The sequence below is a fragment of the Schistocerca americana genome, chromosome 9 (assembly GCF_021461395.2).
Source record: "Schistocerca americana isolate TAMUIC-IGC-003095 chromosome 9, iqSchAmer2.1, whole genome shotgun sequence".
Classification (NCBI taxonomy): Eukaryota; Metazoa; Arthropoda; class Insecta; order Orthoptera; family Acrididae; genus Schistocerca; species Schistocerca americana.
The window spans coordinates 58,746,005-58,758,833 of NC_060127.1; the positions used below are offsets into that span (position 1 = coordinate 58,746,005).

The following is a 12,829-nucleotide window of genomic DNA, read 5'->3' on the forward strand; positions in this document are numbered from 1 at the left end:
GGGGTGACCACATACCGTGTGATAGTCAAATTATTTCCCCGATGCGACGAAATTTTGTCTACATTAGATGCATATTTCAAAGAATCAGTCAATGTAGTTGCGAAAAGGTATACCTTCTTTCGTACAAAACGTACGGCAGGTCAGACTAATTGGGAGTGGGTTGCAACCTTGCAAGACCTTACTAGGGATTGTGCTTTTGAGTGTCAGTGTGGACTCCCTTATTCAGATACTATGGTACGTGATGCAATTGCACAGAACGTTTCTGATGTTCGTATAAGGGAACAGATTTTGAAACTAGTCAATCCCTCCCTTCAACAAGTGATGGACATATTGGATCGGCAGGACATACTTGACTTTGCTCAGGAATCATTTGAAACTTTGCCACCCGTGTGTCAGCTTAATCGGCTCGCCGGGCGAGCTGCACGGAACAGTAAACAGCCCTCGTCCCCCGGCCGCGCCAAAACCGCCTGGCTCTCGGCCACGTGTACCGCGCCGGCAAGTAAATGCAGTGCTAAAATCACGCCCGCGGTGTGCTACTAGACATTCGCGTGAGAATTGCCCGTCACGCCAAGCTATTTGCTTTTTCTGTAATAAAAAAGGCCATGTTCAGAGTGTTTGCCAGAAAAAGCTCAGATCGGACACTCACAACCATTCCAGGCCCTTTGCTTTGCGCCGAATTCGAACCAAGGATACTTAGGCTCGTGAAACTTCGCCCATGGAAATTCATGTAGTTCATTCCACTCCGCCCAGTGCCACTCTCTCTAACAGTGACTGTGTTCGTCCCACAAATAGTGTGCGTCGACATCGCCGGAAATCCCGTCCGGTCACAAGTGATTATGTGCCAGTGTCAGTTCACGTTGCACGAGACAGTCGCACTTGTCGTCAGCAGGACAATAAACTTTTTGTAGATTTGGACATTAACGGCAAAGTGATAGCATTCCAGCTCAATACCGGAGCTGCAGTTTCACTGATCAATCAAGACATGTACAAACAGCTGGGCACACCTCTGTTGCGTGCCGCAAATGTTAACTAGCTATTCCGGTCAAGATATCCCTGTGTTAGGACAGTGCAGCCTTCTTGCAACATACAAAGGACAAACAAAACTTGTGTCATTTTACAACCTTCGTTCTTCTTCTGCAGTGAACTTGTTTGGTTTCGATTTATTTCAGTTGTTTAACTTGTCTATAGTAAATCACGTCCTATCAGTGAACCAGACTGTGCCTTCAGTGTTTCTCATCTATGTGAAGAATTTGCAGACATTTTTGCACCGGGCCTTGGTTGCGCTACGAACTATAAAGCACATTTGGAACTGAAAGTAAACGCGCAACCGAAATTTTTCAGAGCGCGCAATGTTCCCCACGCATTGCGTGATGAGGTCACAAAAACATTACACGATGTGGAATCACAAGGTGTAATTGAACGTGTGCAGGCTTCTCTCTGGGCATCACCCTTAGTAATTTTACCAAAACCTTCAGGAAAATTGAGACTTTGTGTAAACTTCAAGGCAACAGTGAATCCACAACTAGTGATTGCAACTTTTCCTTTACCCTGCCCAGAAGATTCTTTTGACGAACTGTGCCCGGGTAAATATTTTTCGAAGTTGGACCTAGCAGATGCATACTTGCAAATACTGGTGGACGAAGAATCCCAGCGCGTCTTGGTGGTTAATACGCATCTTGGTTTGTATCGATTCAAAAGACTACCATTCGGGTGTGCATCCGCCCCTGCATTGTTTCAGCACTATCTACAAACTGTTTGTGCGTCGGTCCCTACTGCAGCAAACTATCTGGACGATATTGTGATCTCCGGAAAGATGAAAGAAGAACATTTGTTTCATGATTTCTTGTATGGTCGTCACTTTACCATCATCAGAGACCACAAACCTTTGACATCGCTTTTTCATCCGAACACGCCTTTACCTCCACGTACAGCGCAGAAATTCATTCGCTGGTCTATTTTCCTCTCGCAGAACCGCTACGACATCTTGTATCGGTCCACTGCTAAGCACGGAAACGCCGATGCGTTGTCCCGTTTGCCTGTTGCTGAGGATAGGGTATTCCATCCCTCCGAACCTGCTTGCATGTTCATTGATGCGGAAACCGATGACGTGGTCGAATCGTTTCCGATTGATTTTCGTCGTGTAGCTACTGCCACAGCTGCCGAACCTGTCCTTGCTACCGTCCTGCGCTTTGTTGCTACGCAATGGCCCTTGTCAAAGTCACGGATCAGAGATCCGTTGGTTCGCCGATTTTTTGCTCACCAGGAGAGACTTTTTGTTCGACGTGGTGTTTTGCTGTTGCGCTCTGATAACGATCAGTCCAGGGTCGTGGTCCCACGTTCGTTACAGTCCTCTGTCTTACAGCTCTCTACCAAGGACATTGGGGTGTAGTGAGAACGAAACAACTTGCTCGTCAGCACTGTACTTGGTTCGGAATCGATGCCGCGATTACGAATATGTGCTCTTCTTGCAAGGTGTGTGCCGAACAACAACCCGCCCCACCGTGGAAATTTTTTGCATGGCCAAAAGCCACTTTTCCTGTGCAACGTTTACACATCGATTTTGCTGGTCCATTCTGGAATGCTCGATGGTTGGTTGTGGTAGATTCCTTAAGTAATTTTCCTTTTGTTGTCCGGATGTCTTCCACGACGTCATCTGCCACCATCCAAGCGTTATCTGCTATCTTTTGCATTGAAGGTCTTCCACAGACTATTGTTTCCGACAATCGCCCACAATTCATGTCCGCAGAATTTCAGTCATTCTGCAAGGCCAATGTTATTCAACATCTTACGTCCGCGCCGTTTTCGCCACAGTCAAACGGTGCCGCTGAAGAATTGGTCAGGACTTTCAAGTCACAGATGTTGAAGTTAAAAGAGTCGCATTCTCGGGAGGACGCGTTATTGCTCTTTATGTTCTCGTATCGCTCTCAGCCCCGAGATGGTCGCTCGACGGCTGAGTTGCTCCACGGTCGTCATCATCGAACCTTGATGTCTTTGCTACATCCGCCGCATCAGGTTCCTGTGCAGCGGCAGACACCTGCTTTTGCTCCAGGCTACGTTATCCACTATCGCCACTATCGAGGTTCACGGCATTGGCTCGAAGGGCGCATTCTTCGCAGCCTCGGATGCGCTATGTATCTGGTTTTGGGAGCCTCTGGTGAGGTGCGCCGGCATCTCAACCAGCTGCGCCTCTGTCGTCGCATGGGATCTGCCGCTCGCCGTCTGCTTTCAGCGACGGTGCCGTCCGGTCGGCGCCCTGGGAACCCATCTACTGGCTCGCCTCAGCCCCAGGTGTTACCGACGCTGCCTTCCATTTTGCCCCATGGCGACGCGCCGCCGCCACCGCCGCCGCCGCCTGTTCTCCCGCCGGCGACGCCCGCAGTGGACGCGTCGCTGGAACCGCCAGGCGCCTCCCTGGGTCACGCGCAGCCGGTCGCTTCCCGTGACCAGTTGTCCTCCGCCATGGACTTCTTGCCCACTCCGGACCATATGTCGTCTTCGCCCGTCGGGTGCCCCGGCCCGATGGAGGTCGACCCTTGGGTCCCTCCTGTCTCTCTACGGGCGCAAACACCGCATGTTGGCGTGCACCCTGGAGCATGTTTTCAGGCGTTTCCTAGCTCCCCGCGGTCCGAATGGCAGGGTGCGGGTGGCACCGCCTCGCCTGTTGTTGGGCTCTCCACCTCGTCGCATACGTCAACAAGGGGGCCTCCCCACGGCAGGCGGAAGCCTTATAACACAACCGTACGCCGATTTGCGGGGGAGGAAAGTGGTGTCACCGCCAGACACCACACTTGCTAGGTGGTAGCCTTGAAATCGGCCGCGGTCCGTTAGTATACGTGGGACCCGCGTGTCGCCACTATCAGTGATTGCAGACCGAGCGCCGCCACACGGCAGGTCTAGAGAGACTTCCTAGCACTCGCCCAGTTGTACAACCAACTTTTCTAGCGATGGTTCACTGACAAAATACTCTCTCATTTGCCAAGACTATAGTTTAACATAGCCTCCAGCTACATCATTCCCTACGACCTAGCAAGGCGCCATTACCAGTTGCTATTGATCTTGTGATTCATGTACCGTCAGACCGACGTTCACCATTAATGGATTAAAGTTAGGTATTCCACCAGCTACGTCCGTTTTTCTAAATTCTAATTTCCTTGTCCTGTTCCAGACCTCACGCCAGCCTGCGTGAGTTAAAACGCGTGCCTTTCGGCTTCCTCTATTAATAGGGTGTTGGCTCTCCTGCCAACCCACAACAATTTCCATACATCTTAACATTTGTTATATATTTTTTATTATATTATAAAGTGCCGACAAGTGACAGGCATCATACCTAGTGGGCAGAACTGTGAGTACTAGTACTGTTACAGACAACGAATATACATGTATGTTAATAATTTCTATATGTTCCATGTACTCTGATGACATCACGGAGTTGCTGACGTAACACTGAAAAAATACTAACTGAAAGAAAAAGAAAATATAAATAAATTAGAAGGAAGAAGACAACAACACCAAAAGTGGACAACTACATCTACATCCGTACTCTGCAAGCCACCTGACGGTGTGTGGCACAGGGTACCTCGAGTACCTCTATCGGTTCTCCCTTCTATTCCAGTCTAATATTGTTCGTGGAAAGAAAGATTGTCGGTATGACTCTGTGTGGGCTCTAATCTCTCTGATTTTATCCTTATGGTCTCTTCGCGAGATATACGTAGGAGGGAGCAATATACTGTTTCACTCTTCGGTGAAGGAATGTTCTCAAAACTTCAACAAAAGCCCGTACCGAGCTACTGAGCGTCTCACTTGCAGAGTCTTCCATTGGAGTGTCTATCATCTCCGTAACGCTTTTGCGATTACTAAATGATCCCGTAACGAAGCGCGCTGCTCTCTGTTGGATCTTCTCTATCTCTTCTATCAACCCTATCTGGTACGGATCCCACACCGGTGAGCAGTATTCAAACAGTGGGCGAACAGGTGTGCTGTAACCTACTTCCTTTGTTTTCGGATTGCCTTTCCTTAGGATTCTTCCAATGAATCTCAGTCTGGCGTCTGCTTTACCGACGATTAATTTTATATGCTCATTCCATTTTAAATCACTCCTAATGCTTATTCCTAGATAATTTATGGAATTAACTACTTCCAGTTGCTGACCTGCTATGTTGTAGCTAAATGATAAAGTATCTTTCTTTCTATGTATTTGCCGCACATTACACTTGTCTACATTGAGATTCAATTGCCATTCCCTACACCATGCGTTAATACGATTCAGATCCTCCTGCAGTTCAGTGCATTTTTCCATTGTTACACCCTCTCGATATATCACAGCATCATCCGCAAAAAGCCTCATTGAACTTCCGATGTTATCCACAAGGTTCTTTATATACAGGGCTATTACAAATGATTGAAGTGATTTCATAAATTCACTGTAGCTCCATTCATTGACATATGGTCACGCCACACTACGGTTACGTAGAAAAACTCATAAAGTTTTGTTCGGCTGAAGCCGCACTTCAGGTTTCTGCCACCAGAGCGCTCGAGAGCGCAGTGAGACAAAATGGCGACAGGAGCCGAGAAAGCGTATGTCGTGCTTGAAATGCACTCACATCAGACAGTCATAACAGTGCAACGACACTTCAGGACGAAGTTCAACAAAGATCCACCAACTGCTAACTCCATTCGGCGATGGTATGCGCAGTTTAAAGCTTCTGGATGCCTCTGTAAGGGGAAATCAACGGGTCGGCCTGCAGTGAGCGAAGAAACGGTTGAACGCGTGCGGGCAAGTTTCACGCGTAGCCCGCAAAGTCGACGAATAAAGCAAGCAGGGAGCTAAACGTACCACAGCCGACGGTTTGGAAAATCTTACGGAAAAGGCTAAAGCAGAAGCCTTACCGTTTACAATTGCTACAAGCCCTGACACCCGATGACTAAGTCAAACGCTTTGAATTTTCGGCGCGGTTACAACAGCTCATGGAAGAGGATGCGTTCATTGCGACTTGTTTTCAGTGATGAAGCAACATTTTTTCTTAATGGTGAAGTGAACAGACACAATGTGCGAATCTTGGCCGTAGAGAATCCTCACGCATTTGTGCAGCAAATTCGCAATTCACCAAAAGTTAACGTGTTTTGTGCAATCTCACGGTTTAAAGTTTACGGCCCCTTTCGAAAAAAACGTTACAGGACACTTGTATCTGGCTATGCTGGAAAATTGGCTCATGCCACAACTGGAGACCGACAGCGCCGACTTCGTCTTTCAACAGGATGGTGCTCCACCGCACTTCCACCATGATGTTCGGCATTTCTTAAACAGGAGATTGGAAAACCGATGGATCGGTCGTGGTGGAGATCTTGATCAGCAATTCATGTCATGGCCTCCACGCTCCCCCGACTTAACCCCATGAGATTTCTTGCTGTGGGGTTATGTGAAAGATTCAGTGTTTAAACCTCCTTTACCAAGAAACGTGCCAGAACTGCGAGCTCGCATCGAACTCATTGATGGGGACATGCTGCACCGAGTGTGGGAGGAACTTGATTATCGGCTTGATGTCTGCCGAATCACTAAAGGGGCACATATCGAACATTTGTGAACGCCTAAAAAAACTTTTTGAGTTTTTGTATGTGTGTGCAAAGCATCTCAAATAATAAAGTTATTGTAGAGCTGTGAAATCGCTTCAATCATTTGTAATAACCCTGTATATTGTGAATAGCAACAGTCCTACGACAGTCCCCTGCGGCACACCTGAAATCACTCTTACTTCGGAAGACTTCTCTCCATTGAGAATGACATGCTGCGTCCTGTTATCTAGGAACTCTTCAATCCAATCACACAATTGGTGTGATAGTCCATACGCTCTTACTTTGTTCATTAAACGACTGTGGGGAACTGTATCAAACGCCTTGCGGAAGTCAAGAAAAACGGCATCTACCTGGGAACCTCTGAGTCTCGTGGACGAAAAGCGCGAGCTGGGTTTCAGACGATCGTCTTTTTTGAAACCCATTCTGATTCCTACAGAGTAGATTTCTAGTCTTCAGAAAATTCATCATACTCGAACATAATACGTGTTCCAAAATTCTACAACTGATCGACGTTAGAGATATAGGTCTATAGTTCTGCACATTTGTTCGACGTCCCTTCTTGAAAACGGGGATGACCTGAGCCCTTTTCCAATCTTTTTGAACGCTACGCTCTTCTAGAGACCTACTGTAGCGACCTTTTTTTCTATCCCGACTTCCGTATCTTGCATGAAAGTAGGAATGTTAATTTATCTATACATTGACTGGTACTGAGGGGTTTTGTTTTATCCCGGCTAGTTCTTAAATTAACCCCAGTGAGTCACTACACGTATTGTCTTCCCAGTTCTGTAGGAAAAAGCTATAAGTAAATTAATACTAGTGTTTCCAGTAGATTCTCGTTCACTTGTTTCAGTTACTAGTCTGCAGTTTATTCTTGGTGAAAATCACGTAACCTAATTATTTATGAACCTAAATCGAAGTAAAGTTCAAGACGAATAGTCAGTTTCAAATTAACACGTTATTTTATTTGACAATAATTATTAATAAATCAGTTCATTCACACGATCGCATTCAAAGGGGTTCTTTGAATAAGTATCTAATCTGGAATCTCGTCAATATCAGAGATACTAAACAATGTTCTGTCACTTTCGATAAAAAGATTGTTCCTGTTTAATATCCATAAACTGTCACGAACTATGATTACTAGTCGCGTGAAGTAAAGCTTTTCCACTATCACAATACAAAGTCTGAATCTGTTCAAAAATCGGTAATTCCGTGAAATATTTAAATCTTCACACGAAGTGACGTTAAAGTCAGAGAGATTATTGATCACCTGCCCGTTCCTCTAATATGTAAAAGTTCTAATTCTGATCTGAAATTAATGCTTCCCAGAAAACAATGTCGTCGCGATTTATTCTCACGCCCTGGTTAAATAAAGCTCCTATTGTCGCTTCCTAAAGCTGTACGCCCTAATTGACTTCGAACAGACTAGAGGATAGAGACTGGAGTATCATAATTGCATTGTATGTCTATTTATACTTTGGTAAACGCTATCTTTGGTGTTCAAGACCTACGTTCTGTGACTATAATATTGATTTTCTCATCTATAAGAATAACTAATAATTTAACCATTTCTATCGTTTTCCCCCCTCCCATGCTTCCAAAATTTATGATTAAAATTCTTTTCTTTTCCTATTATTTTTCTACTATAGATTTTCCTCTATTTGTCTCTTATTTCTATTTCGTAAATTACTACTTGTGGAGGGGCTTGGGACATTTTCTGAATTTATATTTCGAGGGCATGGGAGCTAATTTGGGAGCTATTTTGGTTTATTAACACCGAGAGGCTTTGTAGGTGTTACACTACGGTACCCCGCTGCAAGAAGGGGGGCAAATTCCTTCGCGTTCTCTGTGTAAAATCGAACTGGTATCCCATCAAGTCCAGCGGCCTTTCCTCTTTTGAGCGATTTTAATTGTTTCTCTATCCCTCTGTCGTCTATTTCGATATCTACCATTTTGTCATCTGTGCGACAATCTAGAGAAGGAACTACAGTGCAGCCATCCTCTGTGAAACAGCTTTGAAGAAAGACATTTAGTATTTCGGCCTTTAGTCTGTCAACCTCTGTTTCAGTACCATTTTGGTCACAGAGTGTCTAAAACAGGGCTTCACAACATACGTGCTCGCGGAGCAAGCTGTGAGCAGCAAGGCGCGAGCACGGAGCAGCGCGAGCACGCTACCCCCACTACCGGACCAGAGCGGAGAGTGGGGAGAGTCACGTGGGGCACACAACAGCTGCCGCCAGTCAATGTAAATCCGCGGCAGGGATGTCACTCACGAATTATTACTGCGACAATTGAAACAAATATAGGAGAATGTACACGTGCCACATAATTTTATTAGCTTAGTGTATACCTCTACATTCGTATTAATTTGTGAACTATTACACAATAAAAGGTGTCACTGAAGTGTGAGATTCTCGGTTATCTTGTACTTTTTGCCCTTTACAATTGCATCTATGTTCGGAATAATTGTTCTTGTGCATCGTAGGCGCAGCGTGCAGTTTAAATTTTGATCAGGCAATGCGTTTCCCAGGCGCGTCTTGTTACATTTCATTGCAGAGAACAGTTGTTCACAAACATACGTGGAACCGAACATTGATATTATTGTAGCCACCAGTTTGTGCAAACGAGGAAATCTATCCTGAGGAAAGTGTCTGTAGAATTCCAAAATGTTTTTCTTGTTCTGACATTTGTCTCTGTATTCTCTGTCACACTGCAGGTCAATAATTTCTAGTTGCAGCTCAGGACGAATCTCTTCAATATTCGCTGAATATGGAGAGAACAGATCAAAATCACTGTCTAGTGCTGTCAGATCTTGAAAGCGCCGATTAACTAAACTATGTGAATAACTTTCACAGTCTTTGTGAACATCTTGCATGGATGATAATTTAGGAAAATGAGCTAGGTTTCCTGTTTCCAGCTGACTCACCCAAAGTGTCAATTTCATTTTAAAAGCTCGTATTCGATCTATGAAATGAGTAATTAGCAGATCTTTACCTTGTAGTGAAATGTTCAAAGCATTCAGATGGCTAGTTAAATCTGCTAAGAATGCGAGATCACATTTCCATGAAGGCTCTTTCAATTCAGGAACACACATGTTATTTATTTCCATGAACATATTTATCTCATCTAATAGGCAAAAAAATTGATTTAATAATTCGCCACGACTAAGACAGCGGACCTCGCTGTAAGAAGGCAGGCTGCCACACTGGCTTTCTACATCCTCAAGAAAGCTTTTAAATTGCCTGTGTTGTAGCCCATGCTTCCTTATATAATTGGTTGTACGAACAACACTCATTAAATTTTTTAGAGTGATACTCTTTGCACATAAGTTTTCCCGGTGGATCACACAGTAAACGTCCCATATTTCATTCGGCACGGTCAGGTTTTGCATTTTCTCCTTTAACAGCGCAACGAAACCTGATTTTTTCCCTGTCATCGCTGGTGCACCGTCTGTAGACACTGAAACTAAAGAATTCCACGACAATCCTATATTTTCAACACTTTCTTCAATACTACTTAAAATATCACCTCCGGTTGTAGTGTTCTTCATGGCTACGACATCGAGGAGCTCCTCCCTCACCTGAAGATCTCTATTAACACCTCTAATAAATATGGCAAGTTGCGCTGTTCCAGTGATATCAACACTTTCGTCCAGAGCTATCGAATAAGCCATAAAATCTTTACAGATATTTGCAAGTTGGCTCTGGACGTCGTCTGCCATGTCCTGTATGCGACACATAATGATCATGTTAGATAATGGCACAATCCGAAACTGATCAACTTGAGATGGACACAAATGTTCCACTGCAACTACCAAACATTCTTTTATTAAATCGCCATCAGTGAAGGGGCGCAAGGATTTTGCTAAAAGCAAACCAAATTTTGTAACTCGCTCTGAGAGCTGCCTCAGTTTATTTTTCTTCGTCGTCCAGATCTTCTTCGGATAGCTTTCTTTTAAGTTTAATAAGTTCCTGTGCACGATCTGGTCCATCACATTTTCCACTTCCGTAGTCTTTCGCGTGGTACGACATATAATGTCGCTGCAAATTAAATTTCTTAAAAAAATTCAGCGTTTTGTGACATACTAAACATTTTGCAACACCATTTTTTCTGTAAACAGATACAATTCCTCCCAACTGCGAAAGCATGGTTGGGGTTACACAACGGCGACTTGACATGATTCTTAACCAGCGAAGTTACTGTTAGAGCTGATCGTAATACTTTAAACGTTACATAGTCATCGCGATTTCAATAGGCAAGCTGCGGCTCTATTCAAACGTGCGCGCGCATTTCCCCCTCCCTCCCTACTCCGTGACCTTGCATCTGCTCGCGAGCACGTGCCCGAGCAGACGCGAGTATTCGTGCTCAAAACCGGCCAGTTGTTAAGCCCTGGTCTAAAACATTTTGTGTTGATGCACATACCGCGTACTAAAAGTACAATAGAAAGATGTACCAGTTACAACACAACAACAAGGTAGGACCGCGCAATGCATGTAGAAAATGCGTTCCTAGTAGACCTACTAGAAAATGCAAACACCTTTTTCCTAAAATCCAGAACCTAAAGCTTCAGAGGTTAACATGATTGAAATCAAGTAGAGAGAATGACATTTCTTTATCAGTACGAAAAGCCTAATGAGTGAAAAACAATTGGGATTACAATTACATACAGCTGTACAGTCGTGTACAAAACGAGCGAGACCCCTCGCCTATTCGTTATGCTGATCCACACAGCTTTAAAGTCTGCTACACAGCATAACAGCCAAGGCGACGAAGTGCTACCAACATACTACGCACAGACGTCGAATTGAAAAATATCCAAACTTTGTCAGACTATTTTCAATCATGTGTAAGACTATATTAATGCTGATTAGTGTGTTAAAAACAACACGTAAATATAACTATATATGACGGTAGTATCTGTTCCCGAAAGAACAGTTACCGTGGATGACCATGCAGCTTTGCTAGAAATGAAATGATAATTAAATAGACACCCTAGCTGCAAACAGGCGCACTACGAATGTAGTGGTGTGGACATGTTGAGAATGTGGATCTCACGGGGAGCGTGCAAGGGATAAGTCCCTGCAGACGCACTATCCTCTGTACCCGCGGTGGCTCAGATGGATAGAGCGTCTGCCATGTAAGCAGGAGATCCCGGGTTCGAGTCCCGGTCGGGGCGCACATCTTCAGCATGTCCCCAATGAAGTACATCAACGCCCGTTTGCAGCTAGGGTGTCTATTTAATTATCATTTCACGTAAATATAAGATATAAATGAAAGAAGAAACCCTAATCAGTATGAACTGTACTGATAAAAATTAATTTCAGCTTATCGAGATAACATAACTGTTTTAGTAAGGCAAAGTGCCCCAGACCGTTACGAATTAGCAAAATATTATCTGCATTTGGCCGCGAAACGGTCTGTGTCAACGTTCAGAACAGTCGTACTGGATTACCGTTGCTGACCTACCATGAAAGTGTGGAAATTTAACAATGCGTGCAGATTCATAACGAAATTCAGCTAAAAATCATTCAGTGCCACACTTAAGTCAATTCAGTTACTGACTGAAGCGGAAAAGTAGGCAGTAACAGGTATAAAATTCTACAAGAGTGTCATATTGACATCCACAGGGCGCTGGTACAGAATAAAGGTAGCAATAAAACGTATTGCCGGCGCGAGAATTTCTTAAAATTGCTTTATTGATAGTCTATCTGCCTCCATCGAGATTAGAACTGAAAACAAACCAGACCTTTTAGCGTGTAAGGATTCAACTGATGCGGTGGCTCGGCTGCTAAAAGGTATCTACACTATAGCAGCAGCGCATTGAAAAGTTTGACCGTCGTTTTCTCAGAAGTGGTCGAGTGTTTGCAGATTAGCTGAGACATGTGTTCGCTTATTTTTGTCCCCTCTTTCACTGAGCGAAGCTTCAGCAACATCGGGGTATGACACTTGGCGGGTCCTCTAGTAAGTGGCGTGAGTCGCGATTCAGTAGACAAAAGGCGTCCACTTTCCTCGACTACTGATTGCACGTTTGGAAACTTTCGTTCTAGTAGTGGCAGTTTGCAGTATGAGGTCTGGTTTTCCTGATAACGATCTACTAATGGATTTTGTTCCTAATTTACGTAACAGTGTAGTAGACCTACTGCAACGACTTGAACTGGAAATGCTTGTTTATTTGGATAGTCTGCTTCTTAGTTGCCAAATTTCCCTATAATATTTTCCTTTGTTTCAAAACGGCACGTTTAGATGACCACTACAACTT

General features: G+C 44.4%; 1 protein-coding gene and 1 non-coding gene across 2 annotated transcripts in view; one reads left to right on the plus strand and one right to left on the minus strand.

The window, feature by feature from the left end:
* The window catches only part of LOC124550627 (venom serine protease Bi-VSP-like), a 185,413-nt gene that overhangs the window by 93,128 nt on the left and 79,456 nt on the right, over window positions 1-12,829 (minus strand). The window lies entirely within an intron of this gene.
* On the plus strand, window positions 11,672-11,746 carry Trnat-ugu. The gene has a single exon. It is a non-coding gene; the product is annotated as a tRNA-Thr (tRNA).